The 16,661-nt window shown below is 41.2% G+C and overlaps 1 protein-coding gene across 12 annotated transcripts in view; it reads right to left on the minus strand.

Annotated features, from left to right (window-relative positions):
• Positions 1 to 16,661, minus strand: part of gab1 (GRB2-associated binding protein 1) — a 50,663-nt gene that overhangs the window by 19,221 nt on the left and 14,781 nt on the right. The window contains exon 1 of one of the 12 annotated variants that reach the window (XM_035660941.1): positions 13,426 to 13,601. The exons of 8 other annotated variants lie outside the window; for them this stretch is intronic. The gene's annotated coding sequence lies outside the window, so the exon portion shown is untranslated. Of the gene's footprint in view, positions 1 to 1,894; positions 2,132 to 7,126; positions 7,246 to 10,977; positions 11,400 to 13,425; positions 13,602 to 16,661 lie in introns of those variants that run through there. 3 more of the 12 variants (XM_035660939.1, XM_035660936.1, XM_035660940.1) reach the window with 3 other exon arrangements.

Here is a 16,661-nt window from a genome sequence, read left to right on the forward strand (position 1 = left end):
TAAAAGCTAAAGTGAATGTGCAAAAAAACACCACTGATGTGCCTGTGTTGTGTTGGTCAGACAAAGACGGTGGGTGTGGAGAGGGAACCTCTTTCTCCGGCACATGACAAAGCAATCTTGGGTCAAGTTACCCTGTGGGGAACAGAAGGACCAAGGACTTAGGTTACAGTGAGGCCAGGCCCGCCCATGGTGAGAGTGTTGACAACTGGGTAAGTTGTACATGCTAAAGAAAGACGCAAGTGAGACCTGTTTAACGAAACTGCTTAACAGACATGCAGTAGAAACGCCTTAAAGTTCGCACAAGAAAACAACAGGTCAATTACAATTAAGAGATAAAAAAGAAACCAAAAAAATAACGTATAGACACCCAGAGATCAGAAAAATGGGCTGCTATAAAGGGCAGCCCCTTTATGGTGGCACAGTAACAAGAAAAATCATGAAAAATACACTGAATCTGGTATATCACAAAAACGTCATTAAGTATATAAATGTATTATAAATAAATGATCAAAATGGAAGAAACTGGCATAGAGAGTACAAATAATTGATAATTAATCAAGGCAATAATCCAAAAAGATAACAGCAAAGATGATGTATCGACAGGTTTTCACTCCTGTGACAGTCAAAATGTATTAATCTAAATAATAAAAAATACAAATTTGAAAAATTTAAACTATGGAAACTCAACATTAAAGACCAAAATCACATTTTAAATCCACAGGTGATAGGACGTTAAGGGTCAGTCACAGTTAAAAGCAGTGGTTTCCAATTCAAAGAGGAGCAGCCCTGAAGAGATTCTGCATCCACTGTGTCTGCACTGCCATATTAGCATGTTTACAGACAGTAGTAGTGCTAGGACAGCAAGCTGTGTGGTAGCTTGAGCATCTCTCCTCCATCTGTGGACTTTCACACAGCTTTCCTCATCCACAATCATACACTCGCTCGCACAATTTTATACCACTGACTTTCAGTACCACCCATTCAGTACCAGACACATGCATAAAAATAAACACGCTACCCAGAGTAAGAAGCAGCACAACACAAGTCTGTCCTCCCCTGGTGAGAGCGGTGCCTTTTACTGACATGCACACACAGATACTTATTAAATTTATATGCACACAAGACGCCAGGAAGGTGGGAGAAATCAGGTTAAAGCAGGAAGTCAGAGAACACATTTACATGCACTGTGATGACCTGTTTACTGTAAAATCCGCATTTACGTGCAGCTGGTCAGTAATCAGATTTCTCCTCTACCTCTACCCATATTTCTGAACCAATGCAGGCAGATTTAAAGTGTATAAGTGATATGCACTACAGCCTGAAGTGATCTTTCTTTTTTTTGTAAGAGCATTTGGACTGGCATTGCAGTGTGATAACAGGCACTTGTAGTGAGACAACAGTTTTTTCCTAATTTGCAAATGAATGTGAATTTAAAAATCCACACTTCTGCTGAGGAAACTGATTCATTTTAGTACTTCCTTCACTTGTGGTTGGACTTTGGACTTTTGGATACAAGAATGTACTTTTTTATCAATCATCTTGTCTTTCATTCCTCTGTATTGCTGCCACAGAAATATATTACTATGAAAAAATCTATCATACATGTGCACTTGTTAGAAATCTGCTTATGTGGCCAAAAAAAAAGAAAAAAAATCATGTTTCTCAAGCAGAAATGTAACTGTCTTAACAGAGTTTCTCTCTAGACTAGGTTAAGGAAACTAGGTTACTCATTTACATGGCCTTACAAGACTCATCACTGACAATGAATGAACACACTGAATATCAACATGACAGAACCGAAACCACACCAGAGGACTTGAACCCAATGCCACAAACGCATACTGGAACTGTATGACCAGAAAATTGTAATGAGTAGTTGTCCAGCGTTACATACCTCCTGTCAAGGCTCAAGAAGAACATGATGAGGCATCTAGTCCTTTTTGCTTTGTGTATTCCATTGTAGCCACAGTTGTGTCGAAGTAATGGTTCAAGTCCCGACAGCTTTGCAGCACTTAATGGCTGCAGGGTATACATCCGTTCTCATCTTCCTCAGTAGACCAACAAGAGATTCTGAACCATTCAGCTCACTCAACAATCACAGAGCCCACTTGTAGGAGTCTAGTGTTCACAGCCCCAGGGTTGGGAATGGGACGGCATGGGACGATACTGGACTGGGACGGGGAGGGCTCCCCTAGCATGGCAGCTGTCCATGCTAGCTCCCTCTCTATCCCCCCCCACCCCCTTTTTTTTTTGTTTTAGTGTTTTCTGATAGGGTGAGACACAGGAAGACACCCTCTATTCGCCCACCCAGGTCCTACAGCCTACGGGGGCCAGACAGAGAGGGCATTGAGGGTCTGACTAAGACGATGACAGGGGAAGGGAGGGTGGGAGTGTTGGGCACAGATGCCAACTAAGTGGAGTCACGCTGCCGTCAGAGGCCTCCTGACCCCAACATCTCTGAAGCGTGACATAGGCAAAGGTGGGGGAGAGACGGAGGTAGAGTGCGTAACGAGGGAGAAAATAATGTCTACTGTGGTTTCAGAGAGACAGAGAGAGGAGACGATGGAGAAGAGAGCTTATCTGCATTATTAAGCACCACCCTCTGCATCTACAGGACGTGGACACAACATTATGAACCACAGTGAAAGTTAATGCAATCCAATACAAATGTCCTCGAGGACAGTGGTTTTGTTAGACTTGTTATCACCAAAGCTGCTGGCGCTTCGGCCCCAGATTTTTAACAAAACGAAAACAAAATACAGCAGTATTACTCACTTCAGAGGAGGACTCTGTTCAAGAAGAAGAGGAGGGGAATGACTGTGTGGCCGGGTGATGTTTATGGTACTAAGAAATAGTGGCAGGGTTAGACCTCTTACTTTTCCTGTGCTGAAGAGCAGCTCATCAAATCCAGCGCCTTGTTCAACATTTCATCGTTTTATTCTTATTGCCGGTAATAAAGACTGAAATGAGTCATATCATCACCATATCAGGCATTGGGAACGACCTGCTTGGTACCATGCAATGTTAAAATCCATACTAGGAGAAGAAGAGAAATAGATGAGACAATATGGCACTACTGTGTGTTTATTAAAGACATGGCAAGACTCCCAAATGCAGTGAGATGCGGAACAAACACACAGTGGAAATGAGCTATGTTTTAGCCTGCCGCTGCTAAAAATAAAAATGTGTGGCCAAATCAGTCTCCTGTTACAAGAGTTTCATCTAATGTATTAGTATAAATATGTGAAACTAGTTGCTGGTGAACCTTCCTGCCAACACTGTTCAAGCTCCACCAACTCCAGCTTTACTGCACTTAAAAGGCTAATCGTGCTTCATGGTTTAGATAGCTTAATGCAGCCTAAAAAGCCTTTAAGTGCACTAATTGCTAATGCGAATGTACTGTCATCACAGGCTGTTAAACTGCATACTTAAACCCAGCCTCCATATCTCTAATGGTAAATGATGCCGAGATGGGCCTGTGGGTTTCTATATTTCTGCAGCAGCAGCACTTGGGACATTATACATGACTGTCTCTTGGACAGGTGCGCTGTTTATTTGTCTTTTGCGATTCATGTATGCCAGTCGGTGCTAATGCAGGCACATGTGCCAGCTTTGCACATTAAATGTAATGGACCAAAGACAATTATAGGGCAGTTAAAAGGACACTAAATAGATTGCCAATACTTAATCTTAAGGGTTGGAATCTCAGGCTCTCACTGTGAAACAGTAAAGCTTGAATGTTTCAAATATTGTGCAACTTTACACACAACTCTAGGTAACCTATTACTTCACACACTGTAATCTCTATCATATGTGTGCACACAATCCAAACATATGCACAGACAATATGCAAAGACACTTCCAATAGTTCCTCTAAGACTTTACTGAGAAAAACTCAACCCATCAACAGTTAACAGTTTGGAGAGTATCATGCAGTTGTATTCCTTAAAAGCAAAGAGGCAACCAGATAAGCATGGCTAAGTGAAGTGCACACAGACACTTAGGTTTCCAAGCTTCTTTTAAAAGGCCAGTATCTATTGTGTGGGTGTGTTACCATATTTGACACATAGCAAAAGACCTGCCGATAGCAGTGTGTATCTATCCCAGATCAATACATCTTCTATATACCATGATACACAGCTGTCCTACTGTCGCATTAGACCCCCCACACAGGGGATCACAGCCGGTTAAAGAAAGAAGACAAAAAAAAGAAAGACCAGGACTAACAGATAAATAGAGAATATCTCTGTACACAATCCATACCATACTCTATATTTAGCAGAACCTCAGCATCCACAATATTCATGGGCTGCATATCAGACACAATACAAAGTTAAATGATGTTCTAGCCTCTTTTGAACACACAACTCTACCTTAAGTGACACATTAGAGGAGACTCTCTCACACCCTGTGCTCACTGCTCACACTGCCATCTGTGCAAGTACATAGTTTATTTTTGACATATGTGTAACTGATTATAAGCCCCAACGTGAACCATCAAGAAAAACTAAAAACCGATTAGCAAGTAGAAAGTATTATTATTGTGCATTTCAGCAGCAGACTGAGCAGCACGAGGCATATAACATTACTAAAAGAGGTCACACTTTCCAATACCTTGGTGGATGTAAAGAACAGGTTTAACTGATAAAATGTTTGATCATTATTAATCTATGAGTTATTATTATTATAATAATGAATCATATATTAGATCAGTGTCTCAATAGCATTCGTTGAGCTTTCTCCAGTTCACCCATTAGGTGATAGCATTAGCTTAGCTCACAGACTCTGGATGCATAGTTAGCACTTAGCAGCATGAGAGTGGCCGGGCCATCTGTCCCGTCTGAGTGGGCTGTGGGTAAATGACCTGCACCCCAGCTGCACTGACTCATCCTGACTAGGACAGCTTCTCTGTTTGTTCCTCAGAAAAACACAGCTCAAGGGATAGAGCAAGGGAGAGACGGGGCGCGGGATGAGCACAGGGTGAAGACGAGGGAGTGAAGGTCAAGATTTCAGTGATAACAGAACAAATTAGTATGTGCTGTTGTTTAATCTGCCATAAAAATCACACACACACACACACACACACACACACACACACACACTACATTTTATGGACACACAGAAAACAGACCACCTTTTATGGTCCGTTGATATAAAAAGGTCTCTCTTGCACTGGATTCATACTCACACAATCTTTCTCTCTCAAGCAGGAAATTAAACATAGAACAGTCGCCAGTGTGTCAGTATTTATCTGTGTGCTCTTCAGCAGTCTCTGTCTCATGAGAAGGAATAAGGATGCTTAGAGTACGGTGAGAATAAAGTAAATGAAGCATCAGGTGCCATAATCTTACTTAGCGTTTGTGTGGAAAAATGTACATGATATCAGAGGACATTTTAATCTTCTGATCTAATTTGTTGCAAAAGCTCCAGTGCACAATGTTAAAATGACTTCAGTCCTAAACATTTAAGACTCATGTTCCTAAACAAATGGTTTTTCAAATCCCCATATGCTTATATGAGCTGGAAAAGGATGAGCCAGTGGAAGGCCACACTCCAGCAACAGTAAAACAGGAATATTGTTTTTTGTTTGTTTTGTTTGTTTGCTTGGAACCATGATTGGCAATTCACCCCATCTTTCCCTTTCTGTCAACAAAAGCCGGCAGCCACGGGTCATTTTTGGACATATAGCGGGTTTGTGGGGGAGGGACAAAAATCCAGGAATGAGTTTCAGAGAGTAACATTTTCAATTATTGGAGCAAATGCTTGAATTTGAAAATAATTGCATGTGCTGACGCAGACAAGCAAAAGAAAACAATTACGAAATATTTCCATGACTGTGCAATCTGACACAAATGCAGTAAACAAATACGCAATTTTGTAGACCACAGTGCTTCCCTAAGCCTCACTATCAGGCCGGTAGGACTCTGCTGAACAAAGGCTGTTCTAAGAGAGGAGTGTCAAGAGCGTCAGAGGTTTTGGCGCTCATGGCCTTGGTGACGAGGTCTGCAGAAGGAGAAGGAGGGGAGGGACAAAAGCTCCTCTATGCTTAGTGCCGCAACTTGTATAAATCAGTCTTTGTTTGCGAGACATGACTGGGATTCTTGCTAAAAGGCTATTTTTACATCCTTGAGCACCAGAGAGGGCAGTTAACGTACAAGTAAGAGTGCATGGCCTTTGGCTAAGTGAGGCTTTTCGGCCAACGTCATCAGCCCTCCGCCTGCTGGAAGGAGAGGGGATTTCCACGAATGATGTGCATGCCTGAGGTCCAGCATCCCGGACAGTGGTTAATAGTCAGCCAATTATATCACCAGACATCAAGGTAAACACTCATTCTGTTCAGATCGCAGTCACGCATGACGGAGGCTTGTTAGATAACCCAATGAATGGCTCGACCTGACATGAACGTCCACAGCAGGTGGGAAGCACAATGTTCTATTCACAATGAAGAAAGTAAAGAACTGCCTGGCTAACACCACAACAACAAACAAGCTAATTTAACCATATGCACAGGGAGGTAGAGCTAATTCCAGATGTTGTCGCGTTTACCTGTGAAAGAACGAGGTAGCAGGAGATCAATATTTGTATTCTTTTAGTTATTACAACTATGTCCTCAAATGTAAAGTCGTGGTGTAGATAGACGATAGACACCACTGATGATTTGAACACTTCATTAACCTCATTCAGTCCATTTCTGACATTAAGCATGGTACTGTTTCTGCTTGTGCATAACCTGTTAGTTCATGTTTGAAGTCAAAGTCAACAAAACCCAGGCAGTGTAAATTGAACTATTATTCGGTTTCAGAGGTAAAAGTAAAGAAATTATGTAACTGGATCCAAAATCGAATGGGAACTGACATTACAGGCTCTAAACAAGCTTTGGTGAACTAATGAGCCCTTTGCCTCTACCTGTATGAAGGGAAAATGTTCCATAGAGACACAAAAACATGCATGTGATTGGAGGAGGAATGTTTTCCAGTTAGCCCAAACACTAATCATTACCAAGAATCATTAATGATAAAATAAACAACAGCTACTACTAAACTACTAAAGATATTCCCGCAAATGTTTAAAGATAATCCACAACAGATGTTTTTTTCAGAGCTTGAGTGAAAAACAGTGAGCCTACCTTTCCATCTGTGTATCCACAGGAGCTGTTTTCATTCTGGGACTTTAGTTACTTCTGTTACTGAAAGTGAGTAAGCAAGTGTCGTGTTGTTTTTGTTGTTGTTTGCGCCTTCTGACTTTATCATGTGCTGCAGTGTGTGTGAGGGTCTGTAGTTTGTGACCTCTCCCTCCTCTGACTTCCTCTTCTATGTAATCAGGTTGACACAGACCCTCTTAACTGCCACTGGTAAATCAGAGGGGGTGGGACTAGGGGAGACGAGAGGGTGAACTACTGGAGAAATGAAGTGGGAGTGCACCCCAACAAATAACAGTGTTGCTTTCACCAACAATATTATTCCATTTCTGTTCAAATCTGGTTCTTATTTTTATCATCATTACTATCGACTGTTATTGAATTAATGTTTCATTTTCCAGTTTTATTGCAAAAAGCACAGAGATGATGTGACACGGCTTTTAGATTGAAGGGCAGCAGCAGCTTTAACAGGCCCAGTTCAACCAAATTACACACTATGAAACGCATATTCAGAAGTGAAAATGAAGGTCGTGTCAATTTTATCTACATAACCCAATGTCGAAAATCACAAATTTGTCCTAAAAAGGGCCTTTACAATATATACAGCATATATAAAGCGTACTCTATCTTTAGACCCTCAATTACTGTGGCAAAGTACATATTAAGTGATTACCTGGACTGTCCGAACGCCTCTTTCCCTAAATGACACTGATTTAGAATGATCTTTCACTGTGTTGTGCCTTATACGACATCCTGTTTCGAGATGAAATACATCACATTAAGGAAGTAAAGACAGCATTTCATGGAGGTTTTAAAATCTGTCTCGTCTCACCACTCATGTTGGTTGAGCTGATGGTTTTAGCAATGCAGCCCTGTCCCCGGATTACAGCAGTGAAATATTCCTTTGTTCGTCTCCTTCAATTTCGGTTTTTTGTCTGTTCTGTTGCATCTGAAGGCTCCATCCTCTTCCCTGGATCTGAGCCTTCCTCTGGCTTCCTGTGGAGACTTTATGATTCTGTTTCCCATCTGCACTCTCAATAAAAAAAGGTCAGACATGCCACAGCATGGACAGCTTCCTCTACATGCCTCCTTCACAAAAACTCTTCCTTGCTAATGCTGCAAAGAAAGCTAGTCAGTAACTGCGGGTCTTTTAAGTCGATAGATAAAGAAAGCCTTACACAGTGCAGAAACATTTAATAAAGGTTTTACCCAGACTTCCACCCAATATTGAGGCACTGCTTTGAAGATGCACTCCCCTGCTTTGTATTCTATCTTAGCATGCAGGTCTGGAGTTATTTTAACATTTCAGTGACGTATCGACTGCATGTTGAAATAATAATAATGAGTTTTTCATCCTGTTGTTCTGTAATAACAAAGTGCACACTCTACAGCACAAAGACAAATTACGTTGCCAGGCAGGCCTAAGGAAGCAAAGTCACACATGAGAGCACTGCAGACTGCACCTTTCTGCATAAATAGAAGTACTTTGAGCTACTTTTTACCCGAACCATGGCAGCGTTCAAATCTCAGCAACAGAGGTGCAGATGGACAACTTGCTCTATAAAATCAACAAGGTAAATCAATCATTATTTAATTATCTTGTCCAACAAATTTGAGATTGAATTTAAATGGCATGCTCCAATAATGCTTTACCACACCGGGGGCAGCAGCTAAGTATTGTGTCTAAGTATATTGTCCTGTATGCTTGTACTGGATCCAGGAGAACAACTGACAAAGACTGATTGTCCGAATAAAGAAGGTAGGAAATATAGAGTCTCTTTTCTTTACACCCATAATAGGACTGAGGTCAAAGGCAGCAGAGGAGATTAACCAAGAGAAATAGAGTGAAAACAAGCTAAAGATAGGACCACCCAGGCAAAATTACTTAAGTAACAGCAACATTAGCTTAGGTGTGCCCGTGTGTCCTACTGAACCCTTGCATGTCCGTCTTAGAAACACCCACAGCAAAAACCGTAACTCCCAAGTCCCAACTGGTTCTGAACTTATCAATTATTACCCGTGTCCACAGCATAGCACCGCTCCCATCTGAGAGTCAACCTCTTCACTTCTCTCCTCTCCAAGAGAAAACAAGAACAAATCTTTGTTAAACTGAAACATCACATCCTTGCTTTGTGTGCAAGTGCCCCATCTTCCCACACAGGTCAGAGACACAACAGTGAGAATCTCAAGTCTCAATTCTTCCAGAAGAACCACACAGCTCATGATCCAGAATTCCTCAGAAACTAGAGATCCTTTTCTGCAAATGACTAACCTTACATGATCGCACAAAGGCCTATAATACTGTAGGTGCTCTTATTTATCCACGTTCTGGTTTATGTTTTGCATAAATCATCGCAAGACGGATCATCACAAACACACACGTAACTAAGGATTTGGAAGGACTCAAAGCAGCAATCATTTCTAATGACTTTGATGTTTCCTCATTCTGTGGCTGCACATTGTGCCAGTACAGCTGGGAAATGTCAGTCCTGAAAAATGTCAACTCAAATGGTTTTGTGTCTGATGCATCCACGTGAATCATAATGCAGAACAGGGGTGGACAAAAAACAAAATGAACAAAGCAATAATATATATATTAATATTGCATTACATGAGCATTATCTAGATTTAGATAACAGAGGTAGAAGGTCAAACTTGAGTAAATTTGACCTTCTACCTCATGTTCATCCATGGAGTCAAATGGCTGTACTTTACAAGATCATAATCCTATGATTAAAATAAAATAAATAAATGTCTGTAGATGTCGTACATGCTGCAACGGATGCAAATGTTCAACTTTTTATTATGAATAACATTATTTAGAACCACAATATCTCAATATGAGAATTTCTTTAAGGTATGATTATAAGAAACAATTATAAGTGGCCAGATAGAAAGTTAATGTGGTTTGGTACAGACACTGGTGCAGCAACGCGAGCCAGCAGCAGCCTCTGCACAGCCTTCAGTGCCAAACAAATTAGCTCCATACCTAAAAACAGAGCAGTTGTTTTATGCAGCTGGGCATCTACTTTCAAGGTAACACTTGTGCATTCCTGCTATGCCAGAAATAAACTAGCAAACTGACATCTGCTGTGTAATGTAAAGACAGTGTGCATGTGTGCCTGTTTTCTGTGTGCTTTAAAAATAGCCCAGATTGTGCCCCGTTCTGTTAACACTATCTGATATTACCAAATGCTTAAAAGTCAGAAAGTGAAAGCGACTTTTCTAAACTGTCAAAGGCAGCATCTACATTAAGAGCTCCTCTTAAGAGTGGAAGGTACATCCGCAAGCTGACATCCTATATGCACGCTGCTCATCAACAGTGTATTGATTCATAAGGAGCAAAACAAGCCAAGTTCTCCCCGGTTATCGTCTACACAATCCCTCACTCTCTCCCTCAATTTACCATCCCACCGTCGCTCCTCTTTCATGTGCAGCTGTGAAATTCTCACCCAGCCAGGCGCCATCTGACCCCGGCCCTAACAACCTACGGTAAGTGTCCAAAGAACACAGACCTTGGTATCTTTTCAAACAGAGCGCACAAAGACCAACGTTCTCATGAAAAGACCATCTGAGCAGCAAAACAATTTTAATTTATGGGTTTCGCAGGTGACCTAATAACAAGACAATGTCATGATTTTTTTCAAACCATTTCACGTGAAAAAACTAAACATTCTGGCTGAGATGAGAAACAGCAGCTACCCAGTCATTAGGTTTCAACACAGAAGCACATGTTGGAATAATTTAACAAGGTTTAAACCATTATCAACAACGACAGCTTTTTGCACAAAACAAAACAAATAATATCTGCAGAGTGATAATAGTGATGCACTGCTTACCGAAAGTTTTCAACAGCAGGTGTTATATTCTCCGAGGCTTCGTTGGAGACGTGTTCAACCAGTTCTGTGGTTCTTTGTACCTATTCCACACGGCCCAGGACCACAGCACCGCTTTTAACTCCAATGTCTTGGATAGGCAACTGTGTAATTGCAGTCGTCGCTGCACTAACTCTTTCTCGCAGGGCGGGGACAGGAACTCTCAAGTCAAGTAATCGTTCCATATCATTCATTAGAGTATCCACAGGCAGAGGGAGGGAAAGACCGAGAGAGAGAGAGTGAGTGAGAGGGAGAAGGTGGGGAAGATAGAGCAGATGAGAGCATGAGGGAGTGAAGGACGGATCAGTGGTTCTGTAGCCGAGTGCGATGGGGCTTGTTTATTTTCAGAAATCGGTGATGACTCAATCAATTTTCTGCCAGTCACATTTGACATCTGCCACCTCCGAGCTAGCTGCCCCCCCCCCCCCCCGGCCTCACTACTTTCAGACAGGTTAGGTTCAGACTTAAACCGTACTCACAGGGTAAAGCATTAACTCACACGGAGTCGGTTTAAACATTAACACAGCTGCACATCAGTAGTTACGTATAATGTAGGAAACTGTTCAGCACTCACAGTATTCGCTTTTTCATCAAAACTGAATCAACTACCTCTTACCGTGTTTTCCAGGAAACATGGGGCTTTGTGAAACGGAGAAAAGGAGAGAAAAAACACACACAAAGCAAAAAAACATCCCTTAGTGGAAGTTTCCACTTTGTTAGCGCTTTTTATCTTCCTGGTCATCTGGTCCCAACACACACTCTGGGCAAAAAGATTTCCTGTTTTGCCTCCTTTTGTCACTGTGCTTGTGTTCGGGGGTCGGTCAAGAGCTAACTTTAGAACTTCTTCTATATTATATGAGTAGCTAATGTCTCATAAGCTGTGCAGAAAACTGTGGATTTGATTCAAACCTCCCAAACGGGGGAACTAGACAGTGATAGCCTGTATTTCCTTTGGACAGACTCACTAAAGGGAATCCTACACAAGCTAGTCTGAAATAATTTGACCTCTTATACTTCAAGTGGAAAAAATCACACCTGGACTCTGAAAACTCAATAACGAAAGTTGATGATTTGCTTTTTCTTTTTAACTGTGTTGAAGGAAGTGGTTAAGAAGCCCTATCTAATGTTAATTCTATGAGTGAGAGACTGATCCTCTTTGGACAGATATTGTTCTAAGCAACCTGCTGCATATATACAGCATACATGCAGCAGCATTACTCTAGCTGCAGAAATAGTTAAACATGTCCTTGTCTAGTGCTTCTTCTGCCGAAAGACAAGGGTTCCCACCTGCAAACACTTCCAGTTCTGTTCATTAGGGAAAAAAAGACCAAGCCAGACATACCACTGCAAGGACCTACAGTGTCTGTTTTGCCCCTGACTCACCAGTGTGCCATCATAATATTTGTTTATATATGTCCCAGCCCACATTTGAAAGGAACTGTGTCCCATGTGCTAGCTGCTTCTCATAATAATTTGTGGGCAAACAGCTGGCATTGGTGAAAAGAATTATAGAAACGTCTACGATTGTAATATTTATTAAAAAAAAATATATATATAAATATATATAGAGTGGAGCTACTTATGTAGTAGTCAAATGGCTGCATGAGAGCTGTAGGCACACTGGTAAAGGTCTTTATATGTATTTAAAAGTCTATCTATATCTATATCTCAAGACTGTCAGGTGAAAGAACGTAATAATAACCTATAAAACATATGGGTACAACATCCAAGCACTGAGCTTGCCACTAACCATCAAAACAAAGTGACACCTGATTGCAGAACAAAGGCTTCGAGAGAAGACGAAGTAATTATGCTTAGAGAACGGACTTTGCTCACTCTTTCAGTTTGCTGTGGCTTTTTTCTTTCTGAAATGCAAAATTGCAAAGTCAAAGTTCTCCTCACACAAGCGCTGTCACTGCAGCAGCACTCGTGATGGCCATTTCTTAGCGCAGGCAAGGCTATCACTTCTCTGGTTATCCTGTGGAGCCCTTGTTTTTTATGATTGACATTCATTCACACACTCTATTGTGATCATTAATTTGAAGGCTGTTACTTTACGATCAGTTATTCCTCCGTGGTTCACTGAAATGGATTACTTGGGATGTAACACTGAACCAAAGAGCAGCTTGCAGCGCTCTTGACAACTCAATGGCCCAAACAACACCGCTGTTCAGGTTACATAAGAGTCATCAAGCTTCAATTCACTTCCTGTCTTCCATATTTTTGGTGTGCTATCGCCCGAAACAAACTTTATCACACTAATGTTGAAGACAAATTGTTGGATAGTTCAGTCCGTCTCTGACCTTCTGCTGAGACTAACAAGCCAACAATATTTATAAAATGCTGACAGCAGTATTCAAATGCTAAATGACCAGCTCACCGGTTATTAAAATGCATTTCGTGGCTCTTTACCTGGTTCTGAAGCGTCCGAGCTTTGCGCAGATAAAAACGAGAAACATTGCGAGAGAAGCAAGGTAGGCAAGCTGCTGACCAGCCACTGTTGTCGAATGAGTCTGGCCACTTTCCTGCCTACCCTGCTGACTTCCCTCCCCTCCTCTTTACTCCATAAAGTCTGCAACACCCTGCTCCAATAACCCCTGACCCACAGGAAGTAGACACAATGGACTGAAAATAACACACCACCTCCCCTGGCAACAACTGCCCACCCCAACCCCCCGTGCACACTGCTTCTACACTACAGTACACCTACAATACGCTGGCCCAAGATAGGTGGGCAGAACCAAAAATATCAGCCAATACTCGACAAGCAATGCCCACATGCCAAGAAGTGCACCGTCCCACTTTGAATCCCCGGCGTGGCTTTTGATCCACTCCTGCACATGCACACACGTCAGTGCTAAATGGTCCACTTATAATATTATAGATTATTATTATTGTGGACCTTCTGAGATACTTTTTTACATTAGATGTTTAAATTAGAGCCTGCAGAAGCACAGCCTTGATGCTCTCAGTGAAGCAGAGGGTTTCACACTACAGCAGGTTGTGGGTTGAGCGGCAGACTCATGACGGTCCCACTGCTTCCTGTAGGGGGACCACTGCACGGTGAGATGGACGACTTCTCCATAGTCAGGCCTGAAAAGCATCTGTGGGTGAGTGGGTGGGCGTACGTGTGAGTGTTTGGCTTATTTATTACATGAAATTAATATATACATTGGGGTATATTTATTTTTATATGCAGTATACACCAATGAAGCAACAGAAAGTGTAGTTTCTATATTTTATATTTCTGATTGATTACAATTCAATGAGACTACAATGAATCTGAATAATAGGTACCTTGTTAATACTGTTATTCCACTCTGTGTGTGTCTAACCCAATCCTTATCCATGCAGTGAACAGCAGCAGTCTAATCCAATCAGCCCAATGAAAATTATTCCAAATCACATTTCGTGGCCAGTGAGAGGTTGCCTTAGACATGATCTAATTAGCCCCTCTCTTGTTAGAGTCCGTCCACGAGGAAATGGCTTGAGATGCCGTACACAGAGATAAGGAAATGGACTTGCACTTCTGTGTTGCAAGCGGTGTTGCATTAAAAAAAAAAGCAGTGCCTGGTTGCGCAACAAGACAGGAGATGAAACCAGGCTGAAGTAGAATTTTGCTTTCCAAATGAAAATCTGAAATTGAGTTCATAGGACGCTCAAAGGACGGGTAATTAATGAATGGTATCATGAATTCAGGTGCTGCTGCAAATTCTATTCTGATATGCGGCCTTTCTTAGATCAGAAATATACAACATGGTTATTCTTAGTACTTGCATTAAACATGTTCGGTGTCCTGTTCTATGAGCCGAGCTGTTGAGCATGCCGAGGCTTGTTGAGTTAAAGACACACCTCCTTTTTCAGCCAGTCGCCTGAAACTGGTACACACCTCCAGTCTCTGTTGTCACATTCAGATGATACTGCTTCACTTTCAGTTGAAAGGGAATGTGCGTGGTGTGAACACATACCTTAGAGGTTGTATGCTGCATGTGTGTTCATGTGATTCCCGCACAGTGATTCACATTTAGTGAAGAATGTGTGGAATCCCTCAGTTTAAGCTACCAATGCAGGCAGCAAAGGTAACAATGCAAAATATTTTTCCAACTGAACTATTACGCAAACGACCCTAAAACAATGTCAGCGTTTTTTTATTTTTTTATTTCCTCTCTCTTCAGCTGTGGGTTGGCTTCTGTGGGTGTGTGCTTGCATGCCTGGAGATTTGTTCTAACAGCTTGCACTCATTCGTCCTGAACTCAGTTCGCACTTACCATCTCTTGCGCACACAGCTTCTCTTTTAAAGGGTTTCATTTCCTAACCTTTTCAGTCTATGAACCATAGACAAACTCTGTAATAACCCAATAAACAAATGTATACATTTGTGCTTTTTACGTTTTAGGGACATCTAATGCATGTGCTGTTGCCTACGGAGGCCAAAAGAAGGCTCTGACCCAAATCGGCACAGATTTCACAGATGATTGCTATTAAGAAGTTAATGTTAATTTACAAGTTGTCAAAGAAAAGTAAGCGTATTACCCAACGTTATTACGTTAGTAGCCTTCTCCCCTGTGTCTGCCTGTGACACAATCTACTCTCCTTGCCAAGACATTTGGTAAAATAGATCCAGGTTTACGGTTATTCCTCTCTTGCTGATTGAAACAGCATGGCTAATCCACTCATTATTTCAGCCTAAAAGTCCACTTCACTGCTGTCCCAGTGACTGATGACAAACGCTGTTAACTAGTTTAGAATCAGCTTTGCATTTTTGTTGCATTTAGCAATAACTACAACTCTTTGCCCTTTTGAACTATAATAGCAATTGCTTTCCCAAACCAAACCATCATACTGAATGATGATTCCCACTCAATTATGCTAAATAAAATGATTATATTGGGTATCCTGTTTACAGGTTACAAAGTTAGAAAGCAGGATGAATGCAAATGAATCATTCATTTACTGTGTATTCTGCTGAACCATCACTTTTATCAGAATATAGTCTGCAGAATCAAATCAGTGAAGATGTAGACAATGAAAGAAAGACTATATAATCTTAAAATTAATTATCAGAGTGAAAAGTTACTTGATAAACTTTTATCCCCTGAACAAAGTATTAAGGGTTAATTTTACCCCCTTTACACAAAATGTTGTTTCCGAACGGTCCTGTTTATTCAACGAGGTCTGGACATGACGTATTCTAATTCTGACTGGGCTTTTAATCTGATTATGAGAGATTACAATGAGAAGGATTGCAGATATACAGCAAAACAATCCAACCAGGTTCAAATAAGGTATCTTCATTGGGGCTGCGCAAGATTGTCAATCATATTGTGATTTAATCGACAAACATTGAAAATCCTCATGATAATATAATGCCGTTTGTCCCACATTTCACCTTTATAAAATATTGCAGCTTCTGCGATGTCACATGACCATATTGAGATTTTGATAATATTTCCATTAATTGTGCAGCCTTAATCTTCATGACAGAATAAAAAATTAAGTCGGTGCATGTGGAAGCTCACCAAAGCACAAATCATGTCCAGTCGAAACACTCGCTCCATTACTTAAGTATATTTCTCACTTTCTTGTAATTCATAGTTATTGCTCCTCCAGCGTGGTAAGAACGCACTCACATTGGCTTCTGGTGGCAA

This window comes from Morone saxatilis, unplaced genomic scaffold (assembly GCF_004916995.1).
Source record: "Morone saxatilis isolate NCDOM2014 unplaced genomic scaffold, NCSU_SB_2.0 Contig17, whole genome shotgun sequence".
NCBI classification, from domain to species: Eukaryota; Metazoa; Chordata; class Actinopteri; family Moronidae; genus Morone; species Morone saxatilis.